Raw genomic sequence first — 17,812 nt, 5'->3', positions numbered from 1 at the left:
GTATCTTTTAGTCACTTAGCCAAATATATCCCACCTTACCAAAGAGCCTACATTACAACCCTTAATGAAGACCTTTTTGATCTTGATTATAAGAGCACACATTAAGTGGTGGAGAGGTGAGACGATTGACAAGCTTATGGTTGAGTACTTGTTTTGCTTGAACTGAGTGTAAACACGTCCATATCTTTGATTGATACACTTGAGAGTTGAGAGTTCTTATTTTCTTTATCTTTTTGGTGAGGATTGCAAGTCATTGAGACCACAATTTGAAGTTTGTCATGAGTGTGATATCTTGATGATTGGAGATACAAATGCATGCTGGTAATTTTGTTGACAAATCTGAAGCCACAATGTTATCCACTTTTCTCTGCGCTCTTGTTGATTCATTCTTGGTTCATCTTTATTTTGTTCGAGGACGGACAATAGTTCAAGTTTGGGGGGTTGATAAACATGCATTTTTGCCTCTTGGTGTGTCATTTTTTATGCTTAGTTGTGAGGATTTTGTGTGTTTGATGGTCTATTTGAGCTTATATTCGTTTATGGTCAAGAACTTGTTACTTACTTGTTTTTGAACGAATTTTCAGAAATAATGAAGCAGAATTTGGAAGAATTGAATGAAATACAAGTTTTAGTTCGTCTCGATAGGAGTTCGTGAGAGCAAACGGTTCGTAAATCGGAGTTCGGACGAGGGAGAACGAGCCAAAACAAAATCGCTGCGCAAAGCTATCAGGAGTTCTGTTTCGTCACGCGGGCCGGCCATACGGCCGCGCGACGTGGCCGCGCGAGTCGACGTATTTCCGTCCAAAATTCATTTTTTTTAGCGATTTTGGGTATTTTTTAGAGCTACAAGACCTAGGGCATATAAATACTCCCCAAGAACTTATTCTCTGCAAGCTTTTATCATCTTATATCATATTTTACTTTTCCTGAGAGCTGAGAGAGACGGAGAACAGAGCAAGAGCAAGACTGAAGATTCTCGATTTTACTACGGTTTTTCTTGTTGGATGTTTATTTGTGTTTTTGAGATTTTGATTTCTAGTCATATGTCTATGTGTGGCTAGAATCCTTTTTCCCAGGGTTTAGGGAGTAGACATGATTTGAATTTATGACTGTTTGATTCAATTGATTGAGATTGTTTTTCCTTTTTATGTTCTTGTTACAATTGTTTGCTTTATTGATTGGCCACCAATTTAGCATAATCATAGGTTTTAATTTGAGATCGGGAGATGATAATTATTACCTGAACTAAGAACATAGAACACATATATTTAATTCTAAAGGGAATTGATATTTGTGAGGGCGTTAATTCTATGAGCTTTTAGGAGTTGCATGTTAGAAGTGCGATCCGGGGACGGTAGCCTTGTATGTAATCAACGGTTTGTATGCCACGGGAGTAGGTATGAACTAGCTTTGAGATTGTCTTAGGAATCATCTTATTAATTGAATTGAACATGTTAGTTAGGAGAATCTGTTGAAACCTTTGCCTTGGGAAATCTTCTCTTATCTGTTACTCCGCATTTTCGCAGCTTGATTTATTTTCTTTCCTGTTATTTATTTATTTAGTTTTAAAAACAAAACTCTCAATTTCGATTTTCCAGATAGAGGAATAATAATTTAGGATAGGAATTGGTTAATTCAGTCTCTGTGGAATACGACCTTTGCACCCGTACACTTGCGGCGTGTTAAATAAAATAGCGAACATGGTGTGATAAGATTGAGTATGGGAGAATTTTTTTCTTTCAATACTCAAGGCAAAGGGTTAAGATACTTCACTTGCTGTAGTAACTGAGACATGTCAGCTCGTTTTCTACTCAGTTGTGAGTAGTGGATACCGAGAGAAACTGATAATGATTGTTGCACCTTGCATGACTTTTTAAGCTGACAAGGAAGCTGAGAAGTGATGAGATGATTGTCTTCATAGGCAACGTGACTAGAGTCACAGTTGTTGCAATTGGAGACTTGTCTTTAAGTTCTAAAGACATAGTTTAGTTTTTTAGAGTTCCTTATCATGTTCCAAAATTTTGAACATCTCTCTTTATAAGACATGACAAAGTTGTCTATTCTGGTATTTTCAACATCTCTCTTTATACTATAACTTGTCTACATAATACCTTATATTGCATGTACATCATCGAACAAAAGTAAGAGAAATGTTAGGGCTAATCTCTCATGAGGATCTTACACATATTGTTACCCTAGATTAGGTCACATCTATCTTAACAGGATCCAAAGGCTCGTGTCTAAATAGTACGTTGGATTCAATCCAGGTTGTACGATTTGGAACCTGCGAATCCTGTATAGAGGAAAAGATGGAGACCTAGCCATTCATGGCAAAGGGGATAAAGGGCCAATAATGTGTTAGGAATGATCTTTTATGATTCTTAGGAATGATCTTTTCTGATTCATTGTCAGTGTTTGAGATTCCAACCCAGTTTACTACACCGTGTAATCCCTATATACGATGGTGTGGTGGAGAGAAGAAATAGGTCACTCTTAAAAAAATATGTTCGATGATGAATTATGCATCTTTGTAATTAGTCTTAAAGAATCAGAAGATGGTTATTAGCAATGACATACGATTCTTAGAAGTGGACTATGTGAATTAGCATTCATCCAAGTCACATATTATACTTTAAGAAATTGAAGGCAATAGACAGGCGTTTCCATAACCCAAGCCAAGTGTGCAAGAGTTTGTACCATAAAACACTGCACACACTGTTGACATATACGTGCCACCACAACTCCATTGTAGTGGGAGGGTTGTGGGACAACCCGATCGATTTATGTTCTTGGGAGAATCTTTAGATTCGGTCCCTGATAGTGAATATAAGAAAATCGACCCAGATATCTACTTGGAATTAGTGGGAGATGAGAATGTAGATTCCTGGCACACCTCAATGGATTCAGTATACTAGAAAATCTTGCTACCAAAAGGCAGTAAAGCCATAGGTTGCAAGTGAGTATACAAGAGAATGATAAGTCCGAATGAGCAAGGTCATAGCTTTTAAAGCTAGACTGGTGGCGAAAGGTTATACCCAGTATGAGGGTATAGATTATGATGATGTTCTTTCGCCAGTTTCTTTTGCTCAGGAATTCGGACCATTTTACCCATAGCAACTCACTTGAACAATCAAGGTCTGGCAGATGGATGTCAAAAATATTTTTCTAAAACCGTTACCTTGGAGAAGGTTTGGACATCTATGTGCACTAGCCTTAAGGTTACGTGAGGGAAGAAGAGAAGCATCTCGTGTCATCAGTTGTGGTTTACCTTGCATTTTATGTAGATAGTACCCTCCTAATTGGTGCGTTTTATGGTTTGTTTTATGCTTTGCAGGAGATTTAGGTTTTATAGATGGAAGAATGTAATTTTGGAGATTTTGGGTGAGAAATGTGTATTCTGGCGCACTCTGGTGTTCAGAGCTTAAAAGCCCGTTACAGAGCTAAAAAGCCCGCGCCAGAGCAGAGCTGCGAGGATAGCTTTGTAGCAGAGCAGAGCTGACTTGCAGAGTCAGAGCCAAAATCTCCAGAGCTGAACTTCCCTAGCAGAGCTAAAATCTCCAGAGCAGAACAAACTTGTCAGAGCAGAGCTAAATCAACAGAGCTAAACTCGACAGAGCTGACTACGCGCCAGAGTGAACTTGGTAGAGCAGAGCTAAAGATCGATAGAGTCAACTTTATAGAGCTGAACTTTGCAGAGCTGACTTTCAGCTCTGCCTTTTTCAGAGCTTGCTAATGCCAGAGCTGACTTTTAGCTCTGCACTATATTTTTCCAGAGCCGAGTTTCCAGAGTTAGCCAATTTTCGCCAGAGTGGAGATAACTTGCAGAGCACGATTTTGATGGATTACTTTCACTATTATGATTATATTTCCTTTAGAGTCCAGCTTTGCAAGGCCGATTTTGATGCTAATTAGGGTTGAAAGAAGTCTATAAATAGGGCCATACTTTTCATTGTAAATATATATCATTCCTTTGCCCTAATCTTGAGTTTCCGCTAGGCAGCCAAAGTTAGGTTTACATGCTTTCTTAGTCTTAGTTTCGAATTATGTTCTTAGTTAGTTTATTATAGTTCTTTCAATTCATGTTTTAGATTAGTTCTCCGTTTAGAGTTGTAATTACGTGACAGATTGCTTCTCGAGACGATTTACGGTATTTCTTTAATCAAGTTTATTTATTTGCTTTTACTTGCGTTTCTTTAAATTCTGCACTTTAATTATGCAATTTAGTTTCTGTGTTTTTATGATGCTTTACTTTAAATTATGTAATTTCATTTTTGCCTAGTTAGATTATATTAGAAGCTTTTAATTAAAGTGGGTTATGTCATAGGAATAATTCTTCAATTCGTCGTTCTGACTGCACAAGTGGTAGGACAATTTCCGGTTCTGGCCCAGCTCTCGGACCTCTTTCTTCATTTCGGGGAATCCTTCCCCTTCCTCCTGGACGTCCTTGTCTCAGAGGCATTCTAATGAGTCAATACCCAAGCTGTCGGCGCATTAAAAACACAATTAAGGCATACTATCATTTCAATGGTCGTTTTTTAACTCCCCGAGTTCCGTGCATGCTTAACTTAAGCAAACATATAAATAAAACATAGCGGGATGACTTGCCGCGAAAGACTAATAAGGTCACCATAAATATATCCTAAGAAAATTGCCTCAATGAGGACTTTACATCAATATAAGAGTCTAGATTCAAGGATCTATCTAAGTACTACTCCTGATGTACCGGCTATCTGGCGATGCCATCACAAAAGAACTCAATCACGGAATGCCATGCGGTTCAGGTGATCGAAATTCTAACTACCGTACATCAACATCGTAAGATCCTAGCACAAGACTCGGGTATGAATCATGAAGTCTCTATCATGCTGTAAGTAGTACTAACTACAGTTTGAAATAAGGTACTATATTATGCCGTGACTAGCTAACTATATATATAACACACTCGTTGCTATGAGCGATGCTCAAGATATTTGTCTGTTTAGGGCAATAGTTAATTCAGTGTTCCGCCTTGCATGAACAGTCCGAATGAAGAACTATGCCCGTGTCACTAACTAGTATGTGACACATTTCTTTACACCTCGTTGCATCTTGGTTGTCGGTTTCTCGTGTCTCCTTGAGTGACGTTTGACTACCACTTCTTGTGGCTCACTCTTCACCTTAACCTGTAGTGAAAAGTAATTATGTTTCTGCTAACTTGATTTTATTATTTTCCTCACAATCGTGATCATGCATTCTTAACGCATCTAAGTTCAGTGGGATATCTAATCAATCAATAACGCATAAAACTTGAATGTAAGCATCAGTACATTCACATAAAACGTGAACTTTTCAATGTTTGAAAATTATTACGGCTTTCTTTCTTACTGACAATGACGATGTGATGAAGTGATGAGCTTTTGTCGACTGACTCTTTTGTACTAGTGATCATACTAGGGAAAATTGGTTAACTCTAGGGTTCAGAGCAAATGAACTGCTCTGATACCACTCTATCACGACCAGACCTAATTAAGAATAATTAAGCCGGGAAAATCGTGTCTAAGGGAGGGAGATTAGAAGCGGGGATAGAAAGGGGGTAAATAAATAAGGAAGGATCATATTTAATCGTTGTTAACAAAAGGAACATTTATAATATAACGAAGGTTTAGTCATATTGACTCAAATAAACTAGTAAGTTCGGATAACTCCGGCTTAGCCAAAATAACATAAGACTTCTGAGTATGCGGCGAAATAAGGGTTCTGATTACATGTATGAAGACATGTATCCCAAGAGTTCATTAATACATAAAACTAAGATAAAAGGGTTCCGCTCGTCACTTCATCACCACCACCAGTTGCTCAGCCTGCACATTTAGAAATATATACAGGGCTAAGTACAAAAGTACTCAGTGGGCACGTATGCCTAAGTATAAAAATATATGCTAAATAAAATTGTGAATTGTCATGCCATCATAAACAGTAAATCAATGGATTTTTCGTTAAAGGAGCCCAAGCCTACTGAAATCATTTGTGATTCTTAAAGCTCGACTGCAGTCCAAGTTCTTTTGTAATCTATCAAATCTGAAGCTCAATGCCGGAGAGGTGGCCACCTCTCACAGACACTTGACCGGCCAACCCACTCGATGACTCACGGTTAGGGGTGTAATCGAACCGAGCCGAACCAAATAGTGGTGTGCTCAAGTTTGGTTTGTTTAGTATCGAATAGAATCCCAAACTTTACTTAACGAATACTTTAAGGTTCACGAGCGGCTCACGAGCCTAATCGAGCCTATACGAACTTTCTAAATTTATATTTATATTCAAAATATTGATTATTTTATTTTAAAAATAAATTATTTTATTTAAAATAATAAATATATTAATTATTTTCTTATGACCAAATAAAATTATTTAGAGATTTAATACAATTATTATTAATTTTACTGGATAAATATAAGTTGTATATACTAATAATTTATATTTTTCAAGCTGAATCACTTGACGAACATGTTCACGAACTAACGAGCCGAATACTACTAAGCTCAAGTTTGGTTTGTTTATTTATCGAGCTTCTCTAAACGAACTTGAACGAGCTTTTTTCGAGACGAACTCCGAATAGTTCGCGAGCGGCTTGGTTTGTTTACACCCCTACTCGCGGTCACTGGTGTACACTAGCCCTGGCAGGATAGCTATCAACTACTCAAGACCCGAATTTGATTACATAATTGCAGGTAGATATCATACTAAAATTGAAACATTTATGGCAAGGTATTAGTTGAAATAATTTTCAATTAAAAGATTTTGCAACGAAATAACTTGCTCAAATGTAACATTTAAATCATTTGATATATATATGAAAGTAAACCCACCTGATCCTCGGTGTGGGAGAGAGGTGATCTTAAGCTGTGGTACCGTCCTGTGAACCAATTCCTATAAGACGAGTTCTTAACACTTAGCACATACATAGGTAACGAGAATCGTTGTCTACTTAGGGTCTCTGAGAGTCAACCTATTCCCGGACTTACAATACATAATCAAGACTAAAGATTATGCATTCCTCATACATTAGCTTATCTTGATGCCTTATCTAGGTGTTAGGTCCCGGAAGGTTTCGAATAGGTGTATGGGAAGGGGGGAATACACCTATAGGCTATTTTAATCAAAAACACTTAAAAACAAACCAACACAACCTTTAACAGTTAAAAGAGTTTTAGAGAAACTTCGGTTGCTGATTGATACTGAATATCTCTTCAGTAAGGAGTTATCAGTTAAGTCTGAGACTTTAACTGATATGCGTTAGGCTTCAGTCAGGCTTGTAAAACAGAGGAGTGTTATGAATCTTACTGACTATCCGAAGATTTATCAGTTAGACTAATAACACTGGCAGCGGAAAACTTTACTTTGAAATAATCTTAGTGATTAATCACGTTGTCAAGATTTATATTTCACTTTGCAGTTAATCAGTTTCAGTTAACGAAAGGTTTGTGCACAGATAAGAAAGTAAATACTGAAAGCGATAAACGACAAAGGGATTTTTACGTGGTTCGAAATCCAATTCCTACATCCACGGTCAGTTGATCACATTGACAAACTTCACTGGGCTTGTGCTTACGGGTGCACAACAAACCTAAACAACCAAAGATCCAATCTTCGGTAGCAACACACTGGGTTGGATTTCTCACTCTTAGCTTTATTGAGACAAAACTATGCCTTTCCGCAAAGACTAAGATCTCACGGAGTCAGAGCACTGGTCTGAACTCCTCTCGGCTCAAACACACATTTCGGTCAGTTGAAATGAGGTTCGAAAACTTGCCAACTAGATTACAAAGTGCAGGCTCTCTGTAATTAGTTATACCTAGGCTTTGGATATACAATATTTCCCTAAGTTCTAAGAGAATGTGTATAATCAGTAGAGACTAATTTTTGGCTTTGAGATTCTCTTTTTCGATTCAACTTTGGATGGCTTTGAATTGTTGAGTAACGAATTCGGTAGCGTTTCAGCTAATGTATTTGAATCGGTTAAGATTGAAGTGATCCTCGAGCTCTATTTATAGGAGAGGGTCTTCAAGAATTCATCCGTTGGAGATAGATTTGAACTTTGCTGAGGCTTCAATCTTGGAGGTTCCTTGTTTGGTGAGAACGGCTACTAAAGAGCAGGAGATATGCCATCTCTGAAAAGGTAATCACCAAAAAGGAAGGCTCTGCAGAGAAAGGACGATCCTCTAAATCTTTGCATTTAATGCAACTGAACTTGGGAGTGCGTGTCTTCCTTTTAACTTTGGATGTTCAGTCCAAGGAAGAATGTTAACTGATACTTGACTTTAGTATCAGTCCGCTGAATCCACGTGGCCTGCATTAAGCAATCAGTTTGTGACTAATTCTTGAACTGTTCAGTCAAATATCAGTATTTGACTCTGCCTTAAATCGTTACATCATTCGGCATCTTCAGTCCTCCGGTTTTCAGTCTTCAGAACACTATCTAAACTAGAAAAAGAACTATAACACTTGAGTTCGAACAATTCTAGTCTATTACAAGGAAAACCTAAGGATTTTGGTATCATCAAAACTAGGATTAGGATATTTCATTAAGTTCCCAACAATGTCTCTCTTTTTGATGATGCCAAAACCATACATCAGTTCTAAGACAAGAAAAGACTGAACTTAAACAGCAAGTTACTAAACAGGGTGAATACTATTCCCCCTTAACAAGATAACCTATTACTTTGCACACGGAAGAAACACAACAGTTCAAACGAACAAAACGAAGACATAACTGAAGTAAATAATCAGAGCCTGGACAAAAAGGTATTGTCTTCAGGTTGAGATCAAAAGAAGTTTATTTCATTTCAAGCCCTTGCCGACATCTCCATCGGTGCCGCCGGTAGCCTCTTCCATAATCCGGCGCCGCCACCGCCACCACCGACGTGCAAGAAGCACGCCACCAATGAAAACTCTATCGATTCCCGGTTGGTTGGGTTTTTGCATAGATTTGGAGTATGTGCTTTTGGATGGAAACTCTTTAGATGGTACAATACCAACAGAATTTACTAACTTGTGCAAAATACGAAAATTGTCCTTGAGTCAAAATGAGTTTGAAGGAAAAATGTCAGATTCTTGGTGGGAAAATGAGTTTGAAGGAAAAATGAATTTCTGGCCAAATACCTGTTTCAATGCATGTAACACCCCGTATTTTGAGAAACTATTTGTGCCCTAGCTCGATTTAAATTGAGTTTTTAAATAGTAGCTAGAGGAGTTATGCACGGGGGCGAATAAATGAGATAAGAATTATTTTTGAGAATTATAGAAAGCGATTTTATTTTTCTCGGGTCATATAAATTCTCTTATTGAGAAACCTATCTTCGCCCTATATTTTTATTGAAATGTCTATGTGATATTAATATTTTACGTGGTAGAATATTCACATATACTTTATTGATGCATTGTTATTATGATATTAGATATATCATAATTGAGATAATTTTTCCTCACATGAATAAATATATTTTCATGAGATATATTTTTCCCACATACTAAATAAGAGTTATAGTTATTCAAGTATATATATATATATAGATATAGGAATGAGATCATATAGATCCCAATGCTTATAATAGATCCCTAGATCCAAATCTTGACCACACATTTATGACATGTGGCGCATCAAGATGGTGACACGTGGCAAGGATTCCAAGGCAAAATCTGGAGGGGTAAAATTGGAATGTAATTTTCGGATTTAATAATTAAAAAAATATATATATTTTTTTAGATTTTCTCAAAATAGATATATTTTAGATGCATATAGTTTCACACAAAGATGCATAAAGTTTTCACATGAAATACATAACTTTGAACAGAAAAATGCATTTAATTTTTCCAGTTTTGGTATTTTCACCACCCCACCCCATACCACCCCCAATCCAGCCCACACCACCCCCCAACCCTCCCCATTACCACCCCCCAAAAATATGCATGTTTCACATGCATATAAAATCAAACAAAAATGCATAAAGTTTTCACATAAAAATGCATTAAATTATACAAAAAATGCATTTCATTTTAATAAATCTGGTAGTTTCGCCACCCCACCCCCCCACCCCAAATTTTTTTTTTTTTTTCAAAAACTGATTTTCTAATTGCTGGCCCACCCCCACCCCCACCCCCCCCCCCAAAAAAAAATTAGATGCATATAGTTTCACACAAAGATGCATAAAGTTTTCACATGAAATGCATAACTTTGAACAGAAAAATGCATTTAATTTTTCCAGTTTTGGTATTTTCACCACCCCACCCCATACCACCCCCCAATCCAGCCCACACCACCCCCCAACCCTCCCCATTACCACCCCCAAAAATATGCATGTTTCACATGCATATAAAATCAAACAAAAATGCATAAAGTTTTCACATAAAAATGCAATAAATTATACAAAAAATGCATTTCATTTTAATAAATCTGGTAGTTTCGCCACCCCACCCCTGCCCCTGCCCCCCACCCCACCCACCCCCCCACCCACCCCCCTCACCCCCAAATTTTTTTTTTTTTTTTCAAAAACTGATTTTCTAATTGCTGGCCCACCCCCACCCCCACCCCCCACCGACCCACCCCCCACCCCCCCACCCCCCCCCAAAATTTTTATTTTTTTATTTTTTTAAAAACTGATTTTGAAAAAAAAAATTTGGGGGGGGGGGTGGGGTGGTGGGTGGGTGGGGGGGTGAGTGGTCAGAAAATCAGTTTTTGAGAAAAAACAAAATTTGGTGGGGGGGGGGGGGGGTGGGGGTAGGGGTGGGTCAGTGGTCAGAAAATCAGTTTTTAAAAAAATAAAAAAAAAAAATTTGGGGGGGTGGGGGGTGGGTGGGGGGTGGGGGGTAGGGGGTGGGTGGGGGTGGGGTTCTGGGGTGGGGTGGGGTTCTGGGGTGTGGGGGGTGGGGTTGGGGTGGGGTGAAATCTTATGCATATTTATATGAAACTTTATGCATTTTTATATGAAAGTTCATGCATTCTCGTATGAAACTTTATGCATCTAAAATATACCTATTTTGAAAAAATAAAATTTTTTTTTTTTTTGAATTTCGAAAATTACATTCCAATTTTACCCCTCTCCAGATTTTGCCTTGAAATGCCTTGCCACGTGTCACCATCTTGATGCGCCACATGTCATAAATGTGTGGTCTAGATTTGGATCTACGGATCTATTATAAGCATAGGGATCCACCGGAACCCAACCCTATAGATATATATATATATATAGATGCAGCTCTCTTTCTCTCTCGATCTCTCTCACTCCCTCTCTCGATCTCTCTCACCCTCTCTCTCGGTCTCTCTCTCTTACTCTCTCCCTCATTACTCCCTTCTTCTCCCATAAATGAACACACATGCACATTAACCACTCCCCTAAGAGGCTACCCTAACTAGCCAAACAAGATCCCTCAATTCAAGCTCACAATGCACATGCACAATCTTCCTCCTCTCCCCCCCCCCCCTTGCTCGGCTCTCTCTCTTCTCCCTTCTTTCCTTCTCTCTTCTCACTCTCCTGCACATTAAGAGCATGACATCTTCACCATTATCATCCCATTTATTTCAAGATATGCATTGAATGAAGCAATCACACCATCACATCATCTCATCAAAACAAGTTCCCCTCTTCTCCTTTTTCTTCTCCATTCGGCAGCCCCTCCCCTCTTCACTTCACCTCACTTTCGTTTTGTTCCACCAAATATAGTAAGAACTAAGGTTTCCTAAAGTGTTCATCTTCAAGCTCAAGCTTCAAGAATCCTACGCATCATCCTCTACTCCACCTCCATTGATCTTGTTGGTAGCAACCTCAATCCTCCTCTTATGTTATATATATATATTTTCATGATGTATAAGCATGTATATTGAAGCATATTGAAGCATGATAGTCCCCTCTCTACTCTTATGATTTTCGAAAATCATGATGAAGGGAAGTGTTATGAACTCCTTCAAACTTTCACTACTTTTCATATGCTTATACCCTTCTTCATGTTAGATGCATGAGAATGGAAGATATTTCTTGAAAACCCTTAAGAGGGTTATATGTTATGATAGTTGAAGCATGATGAGTTATTAGTGTAAAAATGCATGAGAATGGTGATGAAAGTATAGATCTAAGGTGATATGTGCATATGTGATAATTTCAACCATTTTGTGAAGTTTTCTTACGTCCTGGACTGATCAGTCGATGAGGTTTCCCTGGTTCAAAAATCTTCAAACTTTTACAGAGTTTAGATATATGTGTCTTGAGGACTCTGGTAAAATTTCAAGTCATTTGGACTTCGTTTACTACCTTTTTAAAATATAAATCTTTTACTGCGCATTTCCGCAGGAAATTTAGAAAGGCAGTCCCTAGAGTCACACTTTTCAGTAACTTTCAAAAACATTCAGCCTCCAAAATTTTTATGGTAGAAATATACATGTGTTATATAGATGCACATAAAATTTCAAACCATTTGGCCAACGTTTACTATTTTAAAAAAATCTTAACTTCCATTCGTGCAAAACTGCCGAATCTGGTAGACTGTGGGAAAACACCCATATCTCGTAAACCACTTGGAGTTTTTCACTATACTTTTTTTTAAATAAAACTAGACTCATAAAGGTTTTCAACGGTGTAAGTCTCGAATCCAGGAGATGTCTGAGTCAAAACAGTTTATTCTTTAAAGTTGAGGCAGAGCAGAATGGTAAAACTGTAGGAGTCCGAAAATTTCTACTTTGAATTTGTTTTGAGGATTTTAAAGTTTTGGTGAAATAATACACCATGTTATGGCATGAAAATGCTACTAGAAAATTTTATATATTTTCCCAAGCTTACATGATTATTTGAGTATTTATTTACAAGGAAAAAAAAAATTCAAGTTCATAGAGTGACTTTTAAGTCACTTGAGTATTGAGATAATTCATATATATATATATATATATATATATATATATATATATATATATTATATGGATTAATTGTGTAATTTGAAGCATGAATGACTATGTGATTTTTATGAATGCTATTTACCTAGGATTGAGAGTCTTTTAATTGGGTAAGATATCCAATTAGATTGGGAGGTCCAATTGGGTAAATAGTAGAGAAGTTATAAGATGAGATTAAGCATATGATGAAAGCATAAGTATTGAGATATTAGTTAGATGAAATTCTAACTAGAGTTTATTTTGTCACATGGCAATCTAAACCACGTGCACCACCAAAGGTTCGAGTGACGGTCGGCGTTAGTACGACTCTGAGCATTACGTCATCGATCCCTGAGACAGGTGGGCTTTATTCTAACTCTATTATGGCTAGCTACCATGATAATGAGTTCAAATGCAAATTCTTATGAAAATGAAGCATGTTGAATTATTATTGATGAATCTTATGAAAATGAAGCATGTTGATGTATTATTAATGAGTATTATGAAAATTGTCAACTTGCCATATTTATGAGAATGAGATGTGGTATGTTGCCTCTATGAAAGACATGATTATGATCATGATGCAAGATATCGGCATTTAACTGATCTATATGACAGTAAAGGTTTTGTGCGCAGAGGTGATCGTGAGCCGTCTCTAGTCGGCCGGTCACGGTGATTTGAAGGATGCCTCCTTCTCTTAACCTAGTATATATATGTTATATGAGTTCTCATAGTTGGCACATACCCTGAATATAATGTCTGCAGACTAATGATATTATTATGATGATGCAAATGAGTTTATGACAGAAAAACATGAACAGGTATTTTTAATCCCAGTTAAATCCTGTTGATGCATTGAAAAGGGCAAGGTTGACATATAGCTCTAAGAGCAACATTTCAATTATTTCCGGCATGAGTCCACTGAGTGCTTTCACGTACTCAGCCCTGCATGTATTTCTAGATGTGCAGGTTTGGCTTGGCGCGAGGATGGGTGAAGGCTGTTGGAATTGTCAGTTGGCTGTGTCTTTCCTATGTCTCATACTTATCTTTATAAGCTTTGACTCTATAAGAATTTGAACTCCCTGCTATATGTCTTCACACATATAGTAACGCATCTCGCTGCACAACTCTGATGAAACTCTTTATTCAACTTGCTTATGCCTGTAATATCCCTTAAGGGAAATACTTCTCAAACCCTTGCTAAGTTTCAATTGCTTAATTATGTTTACCCAAGCTAGTAATTATTTTAGTCTTAACATATTTCTTGAAAATGAGTAAAGTTTGCAATTGCTTCCGCTAAAACAAGATGTATTTCTATTTCTTTCACTATTTCTTTTATTAGTCGTACGATACTTGGTATACGCTATCACTGGCTATATCGGGCTGAGACAGAGTGGTATCAGAGCAGCTCGTCTGCTCTGAGTATAATCTCTTATAGAGTCTTTTCTTGATTGAGTCTAAGCTAGAGTCTTAGACTAAAAGAGCTATGTCAATGACAAGAGCCAACACCCCATCTCCGCCAGCTTGACGAGGTATGCAAGTTAAAGTTTAAAGTTACTTATGAGCATGAGTTATGCAATTGATTAAGAATTGATGATATTTATAAGTTGAGAAAGAAGCATGATTAGTGCATGATGCAATTTATTGATATCTGGTTTTGATTGACTGGATAAGTAAGATGGTGGAAAATTTTTATTGGAATCTATATTGATACCAATGCACTACGAGAATCTTAGAGGAACACCGACAAGCAAGTATGTTATTGAGTAATAAACGAGTAAGTCATTCTTGACTTAGTTGAGTAACACGAGTTGTTATTTTTTTTAGCATGGCAGAGGGATTCGACATATTACAGGCTTTCTATGACTGTACTCTGGAGCACCACGAGACTATTGGAGAGTTCTTAGCCCGCTTCCACCATAGGTGGATTGACGCCGTAGAGTACGGGGTCACGGCTCAGCAGGCCATGCAGATATTGCCATATAGGATGCCACCCCACTGGCAGGCTTGGTGTCATTTTATCGCCCCAGACTTCTATAGCCCGTTGGCACCGGGAGGATTTGAGGTGCGATTTTCGGAGTACCTATCCATTCTGTTGAGCCGGTTCGTGATTTATGCGAACCCACCCTATTTTTATCTGACGGAGAGTGACACCCGAGAGGGTGAGGCAGAGAGTCAGCCTCAGGGTCTTCCTGAGACTGAGGATCCCCTTATGGCATTGGGACTAGAGCTCCTTAGCTCCCAGCCGATTGATGACCCTATTCCTGCACTTCCTCAGGGCACTCTGCCCGAGGAAGAGATTTCTCCTATTGATGTCTTGGACCCTCACTACCCCATGTATTCTCCCGGGATGTACTCCCCGACCTTCGGATATTTATCCTTTGTTACCCCGATGACCATCGATAATACTGAGCAGCTGATGAGCCCCATCCGCGAGACCCTTCATGTTCCTCCCCTCCCTGCTGTTGGAGAGGGTGATATCACTATGGCCGATGTTGACCCATTCGCACCAGGGCCTTCACGACCCCCGAGGATGGCTAGAGACCCGGAGGACGACGCAGGATCAGTCCCGGTTGTTGGGACTCTCACCTCACAGCCCTTGGATCTTCCTAGCATGGGCCTGGTCTTCGAGACGGACGTCCCTCGAGGAGACCCGATTCGGGAGAGAGCCGCTTATGACCCGTTCCACCGTGCCGACTCTGACAGTGAGGACGGTGTGCCTCGTGTGCCTCGATTGGGTGATGCTCGAGAGGACGATGGTGATGATGCTACGGAGGATGGGAGTGACGATGGTAGCGGGGGTGATGGTAGAGGTCATGGATGGATATGGTTTTTATATGATAGTATTGAGTAGTGATGCATATGTATATGGTAGCTTTGTTTAGATAGCCCATATTTTTGGCTGGCAATGGATAGTTCCATCCCAGGCCAGGGCTTGTACTTATTTTGTTAGGCCCCTATAGTACACGGGTAACGGATAGTATCTGTACCCAGTTGTAGGGCTGCTTGTACATAGACGCAGTATTGATGCAGTAGCTAGGTCTTTAACAGAGTAGTACTTTGTACTGACCTATAGCAGTTTATAGATCATAGTATACATTTTGTACAAAAGAAGTCCTCGCTGAGGCAATTTTCAAGATATATACATGTTGGGCCAAAGTGGCCATTTTTGACTAAATGAGAAATGTGATTACCTGTTTTGATGCATTGTTATATAGTAATTGTCAATTTGTATACATTGATTGGAAACAGAGTACTTTGATGCATTGAGTATACTCTATGTGATAATGTGTGTATATACATATATATATATATATATATATATATATATATGAGATGCATGATATGTAGTGAATTACTCAGCTATAAGACTAGAGTATGATGAGCCTTGTCACATAGAGGAACTTATCTTTTGATCAAACTTGTAGATTGTCATAATGCCTCCACGAAGAGTGTACAGAAATGTACCCGTAAATGAGGAAGAACCCAGAGAACCTACGCCGCCGCCTCCACCTCTAGATAGGAGAGTGGAAGAACTTTTCTTAAGACAGAACCCACCGACTTTCGCAGGCACGGGAGACCCTGCCAAAACTGAAGAATGGATTCATGCTATGGAACGAATCTTTCGATTTTTGAGATGCAACGACGCAGAACGTCTTATGTGCGTGTCTTACCAGTTGAAAGGAATCGCCGACTATTGGTGGGAAGCAAAGCAGAAAACTATGGCCCCGGAGCAGTTAGATGAACTCACTTGGGAGCTTTTTAAGACTGCTCTGTGTGAAAAGTTTATACCCAGAAGCTATAGGAAAAAGAAGAAAATGGAATTTACCACTTTGAAGCAAGGGAATAAAACTGTAGTGGAATACGATCGACTATTCTGCGATCTGGCCCGCTATGCACCGTATAGGGTGGATACGGATGAGAAGATGTCCGAGTTGTTTTGCGCCGGACTGCGACAAGAGATAAGAGTTGTATTGGCAAGTCAAACGGCACTTTCCTACGCCGAGGCCTTGAACAGAGCTCTAGATATGGAGCTAGCAATGCAACCAGAGAAAGCAACACACGCACCAACGCCTCCATCAGCTCAATATACGCAAGTATCAAACACTCCCTACTCTAACCAAGGACAGAAAGGAAAATGCAAATGGGAAAATCGTGGAAATGAGGGTAAAAAGCCATGGCAAGGTCAGAATGTCCAGCCTCCATTTGTGAAAGGCGATAAATCATTTTATGGTGGACCAGCCACCTCACACCCCGGACACCAAGGGATACCCCCTTGTCCTAAGTGCAACAAGTTACACACAGGAGTGTGCAGAGCTGGAAACCCAAATTGTTTCACTTGTGGAAAACCAGGACATTACTCGAGCCAGTGCCCCAACCGACAGCAAGGGATGAGTGGAGGAAGACCCAATCAGTTTCCAACCCCACAGCTCAGGGCAATGGAAGGAATTCTTCCTCTATCTCAACCACTATAGCAACAACCTTTTCGCCGTCCAAACCAGCTTCATAAGCAGCTACCTGCACCGCAAGCAGGAAGACCACAGCAATATCAAAGGATGTATGCTATCAATCAGAAGAATCAGGATAAGAATCAAGGAAACCTAACAGGTATTGGGGAACTGAAAGGTGTACCCATTGTTATTCTCTTTGATACAGGAGCATCACATTCTTTCATCTCATATACCTGTGTGGATACGTTAGAGCTGAATATAGAACCAGCCCAACTATACTTAAGGGTAGCCACTCCCTTAGGAAAGATCACCACCGTTGCACATGTGTGTCCTAACTTGGAATTCGAATTAGGACCTCTTAAGCTTAAGGCTAAGACATTGAGACTTTTGCGCATGTGGACCACAGACATCATTTTGGGAATGGACTGGTTAGCAGAACACCATGCGGTGATACAGTGCGAGCAGA

Source organism: Salvia miltiorrhiza, chromosome 7 (genome assembly GCF_028751815.1).
Source record: "Salvia miltiorrhiza cultivar Shanhuang (shh) chromosome 7, IMPLAD_Smil_shh, whole genome shotgun sequence".
Classification (NCBI taxonomy): Eukaryota; Viridiplantae; Streptophyta; class Magnoliopsida; order Lamiales; family Lamiaceae; genus Salvia; species Salvia miltiorrhiza.
The sequence above is the reverse complement of the archived record's forward strand: the minus strand, read 5'-3'. Positions refer to the sequence as shown.